Below are 17,327 nucleotides of genomic sequence, written 5' to 3'. Positions count from 1 at the left end.
GTTGGAGCATAAGTGCGCGCGGCGTAGCCGAGAGCGCGAAATCGAGCGGCGTAGTTTACAAGGGCGCATCCTGAGTCAGCTGTCACGAGTGGAGTTCGAGACCGATTAATCAGTTTTACTATAATGTACTAGTCGTTCGAAGCTGTCTATTACTACATTTCTTTCATTTGATGTTAAATTTTTTCACGCCACGACTCCTCCTCTCCCGTTACATCTGTTACGATCGACTACGACAATTAGAAAAGATGGCAAATCGACACAATATGTCTGCTTACCTTGTGTTGCGTGAGAACCTTCCTTATCATTCAACAAGAGCACGAGCACTAAGAAGAGCATTTTCATGACGTAGAAGTCTTTTTTGTATCACAATCTGTTGCCTTTTACTTGTTAATCACCATTTCTGCAGAGAAATGATTATCAAATTAGCTGGAAGAAAGCCTGTCAAAGATTCTTGTGGAGGGGGAGGAGTCAACCGTGTCAGTTGCTACGTGTGATTAAAGAAAAACACGCCAAGAGTATAAGAGTTTTGCGTCCAAAGGTTTTCAGAGGGGTCCTGCATACCAATAAAGCTAAAAGTTAAAAGTCTAAAAACGTTAGTCATTCTACATTCATAAAGTTTAAGTTAAGAATGTATAAATTATAAAATAAACTCAAGAAATACTCTGAGGCGCCCTTTCAAAGTTGAAAATGTTGGAACTGTTCCTAATTCCATCTGGTAAAGTATTCCAATCAGTCGTCAAATGCAAAAGTTGGGTCAGGTCCAGGAAAAACCTCTTGAATTCGACTCAAAGGCCAATGCCCTCGTGGGTTGCTGGGATCCACCATCAGGACCAAATCACCGGGATCAATGTTGCGTTTCTCCTCAACGCATTTGTTTCGAGTGTTCAGGGTCGACAGGTATTTCTTCATCAGTCTTCTCCAGCACTTGGTGATGATATCTTGTGTAAACCGCCGTCGATTTCTGGGGTTGAATGCAATGTCATCGATGACCCTGGGTGCAAGTTGTCCAGCCATTTGGCCGTAAAGGAAATGGTTTGATGTTAAAACATGCTCATCGTTGGGATCGCTGCGACAATAACTGAGCGGGCGGGAATTCAAAATTCTTTCTACTTCGACCACCGCGGTCAGTAGCTCTTCATTCGTAGTTCTGGACTCTCCAAGCATTACACATAAAGCTTTTGTAGCAGACTTTAAGAGGGCTTCGAAAATTCCTCCATGATGCGATCCACCGGGGAAGAGGGAGCGGGGGTGAGGGGAGGGGAAAGGTAAATCGCCACTGGTTTGCGTCATGAACTACCTGTTCTTTGATCCGAGATTGATCCAGAGTCGAGACTAGGTCACGCAATTCTCTATCACTTGACGGGAAGTTCGTGCCATTGTCACTAATCATTACCTCCGGCTTTCCACGTCTGGCGACCATTCTGGAAAATGCATTAAGGAAGCTGGCTGTATCCAGTGAGTAAGCTATTTCTAGAGAAACAGCTCGTGTGCTCACACAGGTAAACAGACACAGATAACGCTTTGCAGTCACCCTTCTCGTCAGCTTAATGACAAAAGCGCCAGCAAAATCGACTCCACAATGAGCAAAACATCGCAATGATTTGCCAAGTCTGGCTTGAGGTAGGGGTGCCATGATTTGTTCACCTCTGCGTTTTCTTCCAAGTTTGCAGAGATTACAATCTCGTTTCCATCGCTTAATTGTTTCTCTCCCATTGACAATCCAGTATTTCTGTCCTAATAATTACGCAAGCGTAAAGTTCACTCCGAGGTTATGATGACCTTGATTATGGATGTGGGCGATGACAAGTTTTGAGATGTGACGTTTCTTCGGTAATGTGATATGACAGGGTGTTTGGCATTGTAAGGTAGATTGGACATTTCTGGGCTCCTGCCGACACGTAGGATTCCATCACTGTCCACAAATGGTGACAATCTCCACAGCGGACTGCTTGTCAAGTCACTTCCTCCTCCTCTCACGGTTGTCAATTCCACCGAAAAGCGTTCTCTTTGAGTTGCTCGAACCCAGTACCTCTCTTCGTTACTGATTTCCTTCAGATCTAGGACTTTTTCCAGTGAGTCGTTTGCTTGTTTCCGGTCTCTTGGCTTTTCTGATGACTTGCTCCTTTCCTTTTGGAAATGAATCTCTTGGTCCAAGCTGTAACTCCTAACAATCGGCGGAAGGAAGAAAACCTCTCGATGTCAAACAAGTACAGGGACTGCTTGCATTGAAACGAGGTTGATTTTAGCCAGCTCTTGTTTACCTTCCTCACTGCAATCACTCAAACGCAGGCGACTTTCTAGAGGCCAGGATGTCTCCCCTCATGTAGAAAGGCAGGTCCCTGGAACCAGCGACTTTCAGCGGATAGGTTTTTCAGGTCCAGACCTCTCGTTGCGTCGTCAGCGGGGTTTTGTTTTCCTGGTATATGTCGCCACTGAGGTGGGTCCGATTTCCGTTGAATGTCGGCTTTTCGATTAGCAACAAACGATTTCAGTCGTCTTGAGTGACCCTGGATTCAGTAGATTACGTCCATACTGTTCGTCCACAGGGTGTGTCGACCTAGCGGAATTTCTAGCTTCTCAGAGACCGTTGCAGCTAACTGCACTCCGAGTACTGCTGCCAACTAACCCAAGGCGTGGGATGCTGACGAATTTAATCGGTGTTATTCTTGCTTTGGCTGTTACCAGGGCAACTGAGATCTGTCCACTCACGTGTCCGTATTTGGCGTAGCTTACTGCCGCATAGCCTAGTCGTGACGCGTCAACGAATGTATGAAGTGAGACGTCTTCTACTACTTCCTCGTAATGTCGATAGCAACTTGGGATTTTGACCTGTGGAGCTTCTGGCAACCGTTTGGCCCACTGATGAGTAGTCAACTTTAAATCGTCAGGAAACTCTTCATCCCATTCAAGACCACGCAACCAGGCTTCTTGTAATGCCATTTTTGCTCTGATGATGTATGACGCCAAGAACTGCAATGGATCAAACAGTGTAGCAATACGACTACACACTCCTCGCTTCGTGTAAAAGGACGGGTTGATTTCTTTGACAATAAACGTGAAAACATCTTCATTCGCATTCCAGTGGACTCCTAATGTCTTGACACTCGGAAGTTCTGAGTCGTCAAACTTTACTCCAGTTGCTTGATCCTCTTATTGGATTTCTTCTAGCACCTCTGTTCGATTACTACACCACTTTTGGGCACGGAAACCGGCGCCATCCAGGACCTTTGTCAAATCTTGACGGACGAGAACGGCGTCTTGTACAGTTTCCTCTGAGTGAAAGATATCATCCATGTACATATCTCGGAGCAGGACCATAGCTACTGCTGGGTAGTTCTCTTTAGAGTCTAGGGTGTGGCTGCGAAGTACGAACTGGGCGAGATAACGGGATGCTGTCTCCAAACGTTAAACAGACTGCTTCATAGACATCCACAGGGCTTGTGGTATCGCGATCTCTCCATAACAGTCTGTGATACTTGCGGTCTTTCTCAGCGAGGACAACCTGAGAAAACATTTCCTTGATGTCCGCTACTAGGGCGACAGGTCTCAGTCTAAATCGGAAAATTATCCCCAGGATATCTCGTTAAAGTTTAGGCCTGGTAAGCATCGCGTCATTCAAGGAAACGCCCTTGCAACGTGCAGCCGAGTCAAATACTATGCGTACTTTGGTGGTCTCTCTATCTTCACTAATGACTGGAAAGTGTGGGAGGAACCAGCTTGGACCTTCTTCTGCCTCGTTATTTTCTAAATTCCGAACGTAGCCCTTCTCGACATTCGCATTCATTTCTTCTTTGTAACGTCTCGCAACATCTGGCTTCTTGAGGAGGTTTTTCTCTTAAGGAAACAAACGTTTCTCTGCTGAAGAAAGGGCGGGCAAACGTACAACACAGGTCCACCCCAACGGCGTTTGCACCGCTCCAATTGGACCGTAACATTCTGTTAAGGCTAGCGTAAGCTCAGGATGGTCTGATCCGATCAGAATGTCAATAGTTTTCCTTCCAGGGGCTATAGGAAATGGAATATTCTTAAGGTGTTCCCATTTGACTTTGTGTTGATTCCAGTCTGGACTGAGACAAGTCTTGACACATATCGTTCAGTGTCCATCCTTCAACAGTAGATTGGGTCTCCCCATTGAGACTCTTTAACGTCAGCGAGACTTTCTTACAACATCCCCTGCAGACTCAGAGTCGCCGAAAGCGCTTCGTGTCTCTCCAGCAGCGTCTACACGTTCACGCGGATTAGATCGACGTTCGAAGTGCAGATGGAAGTGATATAGGTGCTTCTACAATCATTGGTACCACAGCGATTGCTTTCCGGACCATTCTTCCCTCGATGGCCTGATCTCAAACAACGATAACAAAGTTCATTCTTTTTTGCGATTTCCCATCTATTCGCAATGGATGTTTCACCCCAGTTCTTGCATGAGTTTACTTAGTGAGATCCATGGCACACAGCACACTTGGGTGTGGGCTCTCTAGTAACGTTGTGAACTGCTCCTTTCTCACGCTTGTGTTTCTTTGACTCGATATATCTTCTTTCTTTTTCTTTGTTCTCTCCTTAACTTCTTCGACGTCCATACGATAAACAACTTGCTTCTGTAACTATTTAGAAAATACGGACAATCCATCCTTCCTGGGCTTCCTGTGCAACCACTCTTGGTACGCGTTATGAAGAGACCCTGATAACTTTCGTTGCACTGCAATGTAAGTTGAGATACTCCTGCGAGCTCTTGATGCTGGTCGCTATTCTCAAGCTTAACCACAACGTCAGTTAAGCGATCCGAGAAAATCTCCAACTCCTTTAGGTTAGTCTCCTCGACAGGAGACGCACGCAAACTGGCTTCGAGGTAACGTTGCAAAAGTCGCTTTTCACCTCCGTACTTCTGATCAAGTTTTTCCAAGGCAGTTTGATATTGTCTAGATGTGTAACGTAACCGTTCCACAACTCGTAACGGCTTGCCAGATAGAGAATTTTTCAACATCATTATCTTGGTTTTAGCTGGTACTTTCATCCCATCCACGAATATTTCAAATTGCACTTTCCATTCGTGATAAAGGTCTTTATCTCCGCTGAAGACGATTAAGGCGGGTTTCTTGATTCCTTTGAACAATCTGTCAAAATCGTTCGAGTCGAATTTGTCTTTGTCTGACTCGTCTTCTTCACTTTCTTTCTTTTCCGAGTCAGAATCTTTATTGCTGAATTTAGGAGTCGATTTACTCCCTTTGGACTGTGAATGTGACATCCTGACAAAAGAGGCCACTCACGGTCCAGAATCAAAACAACAAACAAGCGATCGCGAACGATCGATCTAAAAAGCAAACAATCTTGTTTACACGTGCTTTGCGATGATGTAATTTGTTTTCTCCCGGCCAAAACATATCACTCTAGTCTGCACTGGGTGTTAAGGACACTACTTAGTAGCCAGGCCAATCATGATTAGTTAATAATTGTCTGTTTATCTTAGTTACGAACGTAGTTACAATGTTTACTTCTTTTTTATTGGTTTTGTAATCAGACCTTTAAGCGTCACCACGCGCATATAAAAGCTGAGTTAGCGTCCTTTTAAAGTAGTTTTTCGTTCCTTCTCGCGTGGCCTTGTCAACCTTGAACTCTTGATTTTTTTGATTTCCTAACCCTTGGTTCAAGCGGGACCGATATGTGAGTACCTTTGTCATTTTGATTAAGTTACATTTTTATAGCTATGGGCGAAGGAATACAAAGAAACATCTGTACAATGTTAATCGATTTATGATCGTCTAAATTAGAAAATGTTCTTAACCTTACTAGAGTGAACGCCCACCTTTTAGGTTCGAAAGCATTGAGCTGTTAATCAGTTCTTTTTGTTGTGTATTTCTGTGATCGAATCTTATTTAGTATCTTAGCGTGGTATTTACGCTGGCTATTTTTTGATGTGTTGTATTATTCAATTTCGTTATGTTATCGATTCCCAATCGGTAGTTTGTCTCGTGTAAGTTTTGACTATTTGTTACGCAACCTTTCCGCTAAATTGATAGAAATTCGTTACATATTGTTATTTCAGTTTACGATCGTTTACTTTGATGCAATAAATCGTCGATAACCGTCAACTTTGGTTTTCCGTGGTTTACTTGTCTATCCTTGAAGACGACCTGTAAAGTAGTCCCACCCACTAGCTTGTCGCGACACGCCTAGAGCTCGTTTTGTTTCGTCTCGTTTTGGAATTTGCCAGTCGCCGCAAGCCCTACAGTGGGACTGCATTCCCTTTTTTGTCGAATTTAATCAGAGTGAAAAACCAGTTCAAAGAAGACTCCAAAACATCGAAAACAACGAAAGAAACCACAAAAGAGAACAAGAATGGCGTAGCAGATGGACACGGCTATTGGATGGACATACAGCACATGGTTTGGCGATGATGTCATTCGTTTTTGCCCCTGCTACGGCGCGGCCAAATCGGTGTCGAAAGATCCAAGATCCACCGTCCCATGAAACTTGACTCAAGTCTACATTAGGACTGCGTTCTACGAACGCAATAAGGAGGCTGAAGTTTTCAGCCTGCCAATCACAAATCCCAACGGATGACCAACGCTCCCATTTGATTGGCTTATTCACTCAGGTCTAATTTTAGCGCGTTGCCATAAAATTCCGGAGAGCGACGGGTGTAATTTTCTGTTTTATTTTACACGTAAGCAATGCCTTTTGAACTAAATGAACGATAGCTTCAAAAGAAGAGTTTACAAAGAAAATTGACTTTTTTTAATTTCGACTTCATAATTTTTGTTCCTCCACTTGCGAAAGCCTATCGTATGAATTCGAGCTGTTCACTCAAATTTATAAAATGCCGTGTCTAGTTCTTTTGATGCCAGGTGTCTTTGCTCCTTCGAGGACTAACGCGGCTGAGAAATAAGTTTGGAAACGAAAACTAGTAAAACCCTCAGGTACAAGCAGACTACGAAGGTAATATGTTATATCTACGGTAATAGGGTTATTCTTCAGCCAGGTATCTGAAAGAGATTCCACAAGGTGAACATTGGCTGCTGTTGTACCGTCTTGCTGCTAAAATTCAGTCGGCCTTTTACAAACTCAAATTTTGTCTTTATTGCATTCAGCCATGAGTCTTCCTTCCCCTCTCTAACGTCAATATTCAGGAGAAATCTCACTTTTTTGTTTCTAATTTCTTTACTCTGAATACAGAATGGTTTGAGGAATAACTCAACGTTGTTCAATTTGCATTTTGTTTGCATGCACCATCATAACGCTCATAAATTTGAATGAGTTTGAATATCCCACCAAAATCCGTCTGTACTCACAGGCTAACGAAAGTCACCTCTTACGAGATTTTTCTTCGTTCTCGGCATGCTGAGATAAATGGAAACCGATAGCTCATTGATCGCAGGCATCAGCTTTGTTATTTTAGTTAGCGGCGAAATTTGAATGTTCCGTGAAGTGACGAAGATAATTCATCGTTTTTGTTCTTCCAAAGGTATCTTCTAAAGTGTTAATATAAGTTTTATTTTCAATGTATTTTTATTATTTACCTTATATTATTCTACGTAAATGACTCCGTTGTTTTAACGGAAAAAAAACGCTATAATCTCCACGACTTCTTCTGTTGTGCGACCGTTATTTCGGCTTTCCACCATTACACAAAAAGCCAACAAAATGCTTCAAAGGTGGCGTGACCTTGCCTTTTATAGGATCGCTCTGTGTTTAAAACCTTGAAATTTTAAGTTTTCATGTCTTTGATATTAAAAACTTTTATATTCTATTTCTCTATTACTTTGTGTTTCGCTTTACAGAAACTTGCGACACAGATAAATGATATGCTCCAAAAAACGTGGCCGCAAATTTTATAATCGGAGAAGAAAGATACCCAAGAAATGCTTAAAGAATAACACGAAATAAAAGCTGTGTTGCTATGACTTGTGCAAGTTTAGGAGAACACGGAAAAATTGTTGAAACAGTCGCTTCTCATAACATTTCTTGCTTTCCTAAGCTTCCACTTGTAATTCTACAATTTAATTCAAACCAGAGAAAACTTTCTGTGCCTATGCATCATGATGCTTGTGATATAAAGAAACATCATGCTCACCTGAATATTCCATGGGAACCTCAAGCAATAAAATAATCGCAGCAAACAGGAAAGAGGGAAGATATAAACATACCCAAAAACACGACAGTAGCGTAATAAGCTGATAGCAGCTGGAGAAAAGTGAATTAGGGGCGGAGAGAGGGATGGGACTAAATGCCATAAACAGACATCCCTGAGTCATCTATCGAGAGGTATAGAATGCAGATGACTTTACCTGATATGATATTAATGGTTATTAAAGGCTCTTGTTCATTTTAGATTAATTATTGTGTATGACAGATAGTGTAAACACAAATAAGTGTGGCAATATACGTCAATTTTCCTTAATAGGCAATGGTTTGGAAGGTAATCAAGGAACATTTTGTCCACGTTTTATAGGCTACCGTATGGGAAAAACTTACATAAATAATTTTAAACAGGACTATATCTTATAAAGGTTGTTACTTTTGCTAAACGTTTTACCACGTTGTATAATTATATATCGAATTGTTCAATTGATTGGTCTATCGAGCGAGCGCTTTTTCAATCGCCTACTAATTAACTTATGCCACCAAAACTTCTCATAGTTAGTAGCATTTTAGTTCAAGTTAGATGCAATGTTTGCTGACGATCATATATAGAGGATATTACACGGTGGCTCGAAGATATGAATTTTATGTTCTCGTGGCAAGAACAATATCTCACGAGTGAGCGAAGCGAACGAGTGAGATATTGTTCTTGCCACGAGAACATAAAATTCATATCTTCGAGCCAACGTGTAATGTTCTTTTTATTATATGGAGAAACCAATTCAACAAAAGCAAAAGGCGGGAATCGTGACGTCATTGAACGATACGACACTCACAAAGGTCACATACGGAAAATACGCCACTCGGGTCCCGGATGAAGTGGCGTATGGAATCTACGAGTGGTTTAGTTCCCAGTAAAACACTCTTCTCCATATAATAAAGTCAAATATCTGGCTCTTATACTGGATGAATAATTCTGCGCATTCTTTCAATATGTCAACAAACCGCCTACCAGCTGTTTAGTTTATTGAGTTTACAATCGATTTTCGTGAATTTCTTGGCTTTTTCGTATAGAATAAAGTTCAGACTTGTGTGGATAAAATAGTTTATCCATCCTTCAATTGCAAGTTCGCGTCCTCAATTAACATAAGTCGATCTGAAACTTGTCATATTCAATAAGAATTTAATTTGACTAGCAGTGTTCTAAAACAGAAACATGCATATGTTTTAATTGAGAGGTGCCACGCTCGTAGCGACTACAGGTAAAAATTGCAACTTCTGAATTCTCTCTCCGTTTAACGGAAAAAAAAACACGAGAAAAACATAGTTTATACTTTATATTGCATGAGCATTACTCGGTGATGGAGGCTTATGCCATAGAGAGTGGCAACGGAAAGTAGTAAATAACATGCTGAAAAAGAAAAGGACAATTCAAATAAAAGCAGACGTCTGTTCTCAAATTTCATCTTTCTGGATCATTTCTTTCGTGCTGCGAGCACTATCAAAAAGCACTTTCTTTGATGTGGATATTTTTGAGACCTAAGCCAGCCGTCAAAAAATACAACAAACGCTAGACCCGTGGAAAAGAAGTTCAGTTAAAAACAAAGAGGAAAAGTACTTCCTCGGGTCTCGATTTAAACATCCGGTTCGTCTAGATCACCGACAAAATAAAAATAGCCAACTAATTTAACACCTCAAGTTTAAGGTGGCTCGATTCGATTTTATTGGAGCGTTTTCGAGAAAATTGCGAGTGAAGTTTCAAGGTGTCAAAATACAACAAAAACAAAGCTGTTTTAAATGTTGTTCCAAACTATATGTCTTCAAGACTTGTCTAAATGGTTTTCTGGTCTTAAATGAATCTTATAACATCTAATTATTCGCAAACTTTAGTATGCTTCCGGAAAATCGACGGAAAACGATCCCGCGTTTTATGAATTCATGATATACAGAAATGTACAATAGCATGGTGATTCGAGACAAAAGAAAATTATAATGAAGGCAACAAACAACGGGAGTGAAAATCAGCCCAATATTTTCTTGGGTTGACTCTGAAAATTAGCAGCTTTAAAATGTTTCAATTAATTTGAAACTCTGGGATTACGTTGAATATGGATTAATCTCATTGATGTCCACGGTCTAAAAAAATTATCTAGTGTTTTTTTTTTTCTTTTTCTTTTTCTTTTTTTAATTGCCGCTCAATTTAATAATTTTAGGGGCAATTTTTGATAAAAAGCAAAGTAACATCCCCCAAAGTCAAAAATTTATGTGACAGGCTATTGTCTAGGACTACTGTACAGGCCCGTAAATGATCCCCAGATTGTACTGCAAATGATCCCCGTGATGCATGACCTCTTACTAGAACCTAACTAATAAAAAAATAGATTCAAATATTTACCCATGCAGACAAGTGGCTCAGTTCGCCCGTTTCTAGCAATGGCATTCAACACGCTTTTGAACTGCAATAACACACTTAATTCTTCAAGAGGGTGCATTCTTCATGCAATACGTCTACAAGTAAAGTTGTAAAAGAAGTGCACATTAAAGAAAATGCTAGAAATACGAAGATTAGAAACACTCCCAGCTGATTTCAATCGTACCAACTTTTTGTTGAATTAGCAAACATTCTCGAGTCTATATATTTTATGCTTATTGTATTTACATTGTTGTTTTGTTGATATTTAAGGAAATTTTTCTAATCAGGGGTTTTAATTAATTGATGCCGTTTGTAACCTGCAGATTTGCATCTTCGCTCTACTGCACTGAGACTTTTGAGATTCATTTCGAAGCCTAGAACCGGCGCTACACATTAAGTGGGTGAGTGATGTAATATATCAAACACGAGAGACAGTGTTACATCGGGATATCCAAACACCGAGAAGAGAGTTGAAAATACGACGCGCAGCGGAGTATTTTTGACGAAATGCGTTTGGATAGCCGATGAAACACTACCTCGAGTGTTTGATATATCTTCTCAAGCGCAGCAAAAACTAAGGAGTAAACAGAGAAGTAAAATCGTCAAAATCTATGATAATTAAGAGCGGGTATCCAAAGCTCCTTCACGGTTGTGATTTTCTTTGTTTTAACTTGATGAATTATTAATGCATTTGAGAAAGTGTCAATCTTCAACAACCCTTAAGCTTTCAATTGCAGAGAGGTAAATCCTAAAAACCTCCGGCGAGGATTTTTTCCAGTTTGAAAGGGCGCTTTTCTCTCTGATGATGAAATTTCAGTAGCTGTTCATTCACTCCTTCCAGAAATTTCGATTTACCAAGTGTTTCTCCTTATCATTAGACTTCAGTCATAGTAGTCGCGTTATCAAATGAAGCTTAAAGCGGGGATACACCTGAAAACACACCATTTTTTTCAAACTTTTTTCATGGCTAAGATTTAATTCCAAACCATGGCAAGGTATACATTTCTAGAAAGGTTAAAGACCAACGATTGTTAGAAAATATATTCTGTACCCTAGAACTGTATTGTAACCTGACACCGGCTGAAGAATGCCAGGACTTACTTGAGAAAAGATAACTCCCACAAAAATGATCAAAATGAATAATTTTTACATTTTTTTAAAAGAAGACAAATAGCTTACTGTTTTAAGCATAGAAATTTATAAATAGTTAAAAGTACATGAAATGGCGACCAGTCAAATCTGATACAGAAAATCCGGCATAGACCAGCATACATTTGAATGTATAACTTCGACAAAATGCACTGGATGGAAAAGTTCGATGCTTAAAACACAAAACCTACTTAGAACAACAAATCCTCAAAATTTCAGCTCAATTGGACAAATCCTTCTCAAAATGTCTTTTCTCAAAGGCAAAAATAACTCGTTTTGAGAAAACGAGCTTTGAACTTACACTCGCGGAAATGTTTCTCAAAATACAACTTTAATTCCTCAAGATTCAAATTCCGGCAAAAACAAAAATTCCATCTTTTACAGAATTTTCGGGTGTACCTCCGCCTTAAGCCAAATGTCTTCTTTTTAAAAGCGTTGACGTTTCCATTTTTACATCCATTGTTATTGTAAATTAAAACTCCATCAATTTACTACTTTTTTGTCTTTTTCTGCGTCATTTATCATTCCAGTACGACGTCTTAACGAGAAACAAGATAACATCTCTTCTAGTTCAGCAGGCTGGGGGCTTTTCACTACATGCAAAATAATTTTGATGGGGCCAACCATTTCCCCTGTGGGACGATGGGGGTATGATTTTACTTGTATGTCCGAGAAGTTAAAGTTTTGCTCGTGTATCAGTAATTAGCAGGTTTATCCAGTTCTCCCGCGTTATTTCTAACTCTGACTAAAAAAAATAACTTCATTGTGATTGGCGAAGAGAGGGCCACTTAATTATTTTTTTTCTCATCAGGCCTTTCGAATAGTCGTCGTACGGGCCGGAAGGCGGGGACGGGGTGAGGAAATTTATAAAGAACACATAAGTGTTGGAAACTTGTTCGGTTACAAGGAAGCCGTATTAACGGGGCTACTAGATACAAAATTGATTAAGCTTTTGGTTGGGCTAATACCAAAGTGGCTGTAACAAAAAGGTGGTCGCATTACCTCAGTGACCTTTAGGCGTGACTCCACTACTGTTCTCTAGTCTATTCTGGCCCTCTCTCTGTCACGCCACGTCGGGTGAGAGGATCCTTCTGTCCCAACATTGTTCCATGGGGACCTCGCAAACGACGACAGTTCCACTGCTAGCTTCGCCCCTCTCTGCTCTTCCGTCCTATTTCATAATCTACATACCTAGATTTGTATCGAAATTTTTAGAAAATAGTCCTTGATTTCAATTTGGTTGAATATAATTTGTGGAGAACAACGCGGCTCGCATATCACTAATAAAACACAAAATATCGTCAGCTTAAAAACAATTATTCAAATACACAAGTATGTATACGACAAACCAGATTTTTTAACCGTTTCGAGACTCAAGCCGAGTTTTCCGAGTTCTATGTGTTAAATCAATAGTCTGCCTTTTTGTATACTAAGTCTCTCATTTACGCAACTGTTAAAACAAACACATTCTTTTTGAACTGTTCAAGCACGACCGGTCCCAATGACTTTTAATGGTGTGAAAGTTCAGAAAAGTTTAGCATTGAAAGTATGTTACTGCCCGTCACTTTACAGCCGATTAATTAAAACTTAAACCAAACCTATAGCTATAGACTACAGCTTTAATTTTTAACTGCTACTTCGGGTAACTGCATGGCAACATGGTTTACATGAAGACTTATACTACAATGTACATTGCTGTTCAATGCAAGACATGAACACATTTCTTTCCTTCATCGGCTACATACATATGTCCATCTTTAGACACAGCAACAAACTGAGGGGACCCGAACCCAGTGATGGTTGTAACATATCTTCCTTCCAGTGTGAAAGCTTGCAGTCGACCCGCATTACTGTCACAAACAATCAAATTGTTGAACTTGTCAATAGCGAGCCCCAATGGGGCGTTTAGCTTTTCAGCACAAATCCCCTGAGCGCCAATATCGTAGAGGAAAGTTCCATCATCCTTAAAAACTGATACGCAGTGTTCTTCCCCATAAGAAACGAAAAACCTGTCTTGGTGATGAATTGCGAAAGAAGGGGAGCCATATTCGTATGGATCACCAAGACTCTGAAGTAACGCTTCTCCACCAGGTGAGAGCACTTTAACAAGAGCATCATTGCTGTCACACACGATCACGCGGCCATCACGTGCCACTGACACCGAATATGGGTCCTTTGTGTGCCTCATAAAATACTTCACAAAGTGTCCCTCCTCGGTACACAGAGTAATTTTCGCACGAGCAATGACGACGACGTCTCCAGAAATGGAAAATGCAACTGACTTAGGGCTTTTCAGTCTCTTGCTGGGAGAACATGACTTTTCTCCAAACTGTCGAAGGCACTTCCCTTTAGCATCATACATCTGTATTCCACAAAGATCTAGAACAGCAATATTTCCATTCACTTGACTAATTGCAACATCTCGTGGTAACACAAGTTTTCCGTCTCAGTGAAACAAGGAATGTAGTGATGAAAGTTCTCCCTCTTCTTGATCATGAATTTTAGTTCCCAGATTACACCCTCTTTGGTACTGATGTGGAGTTACTTGAACACTCCATGGACTATCAGTCAGCGGTTGTCTATTAACGTTAATCATGACGTCATGTTTGCCAGCGAGTTTGGGGGTAAACGTAACTTTGTATCTGCCATCGTTTTCATCTTCGAATTCCGTCTCTAATTCTTCACCCAGTGGGCTCTGAATTCTCACCTTCACTTGGTCGTTCTCATGATAACATTCTTACCCTTTTGAATCTCTTGTGAGAACTAAAATCTTTGTTTCCCTTCCAACAACAGGCTCTGTTAAACCGTCTCCGCTTGCCTCGGTCTGTGGTGGATCGGTGTTACTGAGAATCAACTGCCCTGGATCACGATTTAAAACACTATGACATATTTCTTCGTCTACGGCGTAAGTTACAAAAGCAAGAACAAGTGCTTCCGTTTCTTTCGAATTCAGAAGATCTTTGCAGCGACCAATAATCGATTTCTGTTCTTTCACAATTTCCACGACAATGTTTCTTTTCAGAACACATTTACCGTGTTCCACTGGGCTTGTTAATTGCGTTGCGAACAACTCCAGTTTTCGTTGTTTTCTTGCGTGACGTTTTTGTTGATGTCTAGAAATGTCGTTGAACCTTGTCAACACTGCTTTCTCGCGTTCTTTCAAATTTTCAATCAGTTTCTTCACAATTGCTTTCACGTTCTTACGGGCTGCGCGAAGTTTTTTCTTTCCACTCTTGAAGAGATCTTCACTTTTTTGAATCTCATCTTTACTCGCCGAGATTTCGTCTTCCGCTTTCTTCAGAATCTTATCAAGTTGCTTCTTTCCTTCTCGAGCAGCTTGTTTAATGTCAACTACATCATGTTGCGAATGGCGGTCATCACGACAGATGGGGCAAATGCATTCGTTGCATTCGTCGCAGTAATGAAGTAAGTCTTCTCCTTCGTGGCCCTCCTGTTCGCACATAACTGGTCCTTCTAAAAGATGTTCCAGATGTCCTTTCTCAAGCAAAACATTTCTGTGATCCCTGGTAACCCTTAGGCGGCGGTGAGCTCTCTCGCAGGAAGAACAAAGGTAATCTTTGCAAACAAAACAGTACGAAATTACCATCTTCCCTTCGTTACAATTCATGCACTTCTTCGCCGCTTGATGTCCTTTAAACACAGTTAAGATCTCCTTGAATCGATCCAAGTGAAACGAAGTGGGAAAATCACTGAATGTGTTTTCTTCCGGGATTGGAATCGATGTGTCACAAATGACACAGCTAATTTCGTCTTGATGTTGTCTTCTACCAATACGTGCCAAGTTATCGAGGCACATTAGACGGAATGAGTGCAAGCAAGGTAAAGTCTTGGGATCTTTAAGCGTTTCCAAGCAAACTGGACATTTTGCTGTTACCTCGAGACCATGATGTGTTCTTGGCTTGTTTGTGTGCAGACATCACGTGACGATCGCGTGTTTTTTGTTTCGTTTCCTCAGAAACGAAACGGTATTGTTTTCAGTTCAGGGGTGAACTATGTACATAGTGATTTGTGATATCCAATCAGAGTAAAGTTCGTAATATTTAATGTAAATACGGCGGCAAAATTTCAGCCAAAACTCGGTGCATCGTAACAAAATGTGTCATTCGCAACATTTCAGTGAAACTCTCGTTTCTCGGTATTATCTTACACAAGAAAACTGCGAACTGGACTTGATAGTGATAGTCAAAAAGAAATATATTTTCGAAGTAGAGACACCGCCACACCACGCGATTTGACCACCAATGCGATATTTTAAGCCGATGGAAGCAGTTAGGACAGTTAGTTTTGTTTAGTTCAACAAAGAAATGATACTGTTTTCCGTTTCAGAGTGATTTATTGACATAGTGAGCACGAATGTTATCAGGGTAAACGCTTGTAATTCACAAGGTAAACATGTTCAGCAAAAGTAACTTCTCGAAACTAAATTTTATTTCGTGACACGGAAAGAAAAGGAAATTAAAATGTCACGCAGGTAGAAATAGTTGGCGACTTAAATGTTCCTAAGTCTTACTGAAACGATTTATTCTAGAGAAACGAAGATATCTGTTTCCGTGCTTGATTTAAATGCGATTAAGATCACAACTACGGCGACATAATTTTGGTCAATCAGAACACTTGTCAGGAATAACAACCCGCCCCTATTCTGTGGCTGTTTACGCGAAAAGAACACGCATTTGGTGCGTTTGGACGATACTACAGATACGACATATTGTGGAAGGTAACTGATTCATCATATTGTATTTTAATTAACGTTGGTATATTGCAAAATAGGCACAATAATGGCTTTTTTTGTGAGGTTTTCTTCATATCGTAGGTGTCGACATTTCCAGATTTAGTTGAATTTCTCGAATTTTCCGCCACAATTCCAGTAGCTTTACTTCTTAGAGCGCGCTTTTGAAAATAAGAAAATTTGTATTTCGATATACCGCGGCATTTCAAGAGCTGGTTTCCATGAAAACACCGATAGCATTTGTATTCTAGCTTCATAATATTCAAGCGAAAGTGGAGGAATAATTGCACAACTGCCGTCACACATGAGGTGTCGTTTTTGAAAAGAAAAATATACTGCGTCACTGACAACGAAACGTAGAGTGCCGCATCCATTCGAATGAAGGACTGCCCCGCACAGAAATGGAAAAATTATGCGTCGAATGCTTTTGCCTCTTAGCTTTATTTAGCCTCACACACAATACTTTGAATTTCTGAAAAATTTGGCGGGGCTGAGCGGCCCGCTTCCCAAAGCACTTACCCTATTTTAGACCAAAGTCTGCGATTTTTCTAACCTATTTACGGCCTGACCCTTAAATTAATACCCTGTTTCAGACCTGCCGTAGTTCTCTAGTTCAGAATGATGTTAAAGGTATTGTGAATGGCTTTAGTGGCTGGTCTTACCGATAATGATGGAAAAAGTAGCTTCTTCTAAAAAACCTACCTAATTCAAGACTAGAGTGCAAAAACCATACCCAGTTTGAGACCAAAATGACCAAAATCGATACTCCACTTCTGACTAAAATGTCTTTAAAAAAAAAAAAAACATGTCCCTCACACGCTGGACATACCTATATAGCCGATATAAGGGAGCACCCCCCGCCTCCCCTAAGGCAGAGTCAAAGTGAAATATCACGAGTAAATACATTTCGAAGCCTGCTGACTGTAATACTTGATACAT

The 17,327-nt window shown here is 40.5% G+C and overlaps 1 pseudogene; it reads right to left on the bottom strand.

The window, feature by feature from the left end:
- Positions 1-13,135: 13,135 nt before the first annotated feature.
- LOC145495359 (E3 ubiquitin-protein ligase TRIM45-like) lies at positions 13,136-17,327 on the bottom strand (annotated as a pseudogene).

Source organism: Orbicella franksi, chromosome 1 (assembly GCF_964199315.1).
Source record: "Orbicella franksi chromosome 1, jaOrbFran1.1, whole genome shotgun sequence".
Lineage (NCBI taxonomy): Eukaryota > Metazoa > Cnidaria > Anthozoa > Scleractinia > Merulinidae > Orbicella > Orbicella franksi.
The sequence above is the reverse complement of the archived record's forward strand: the minus strand, read 5'-3'. Positions and strand labels throughout refer to the sequence as shown.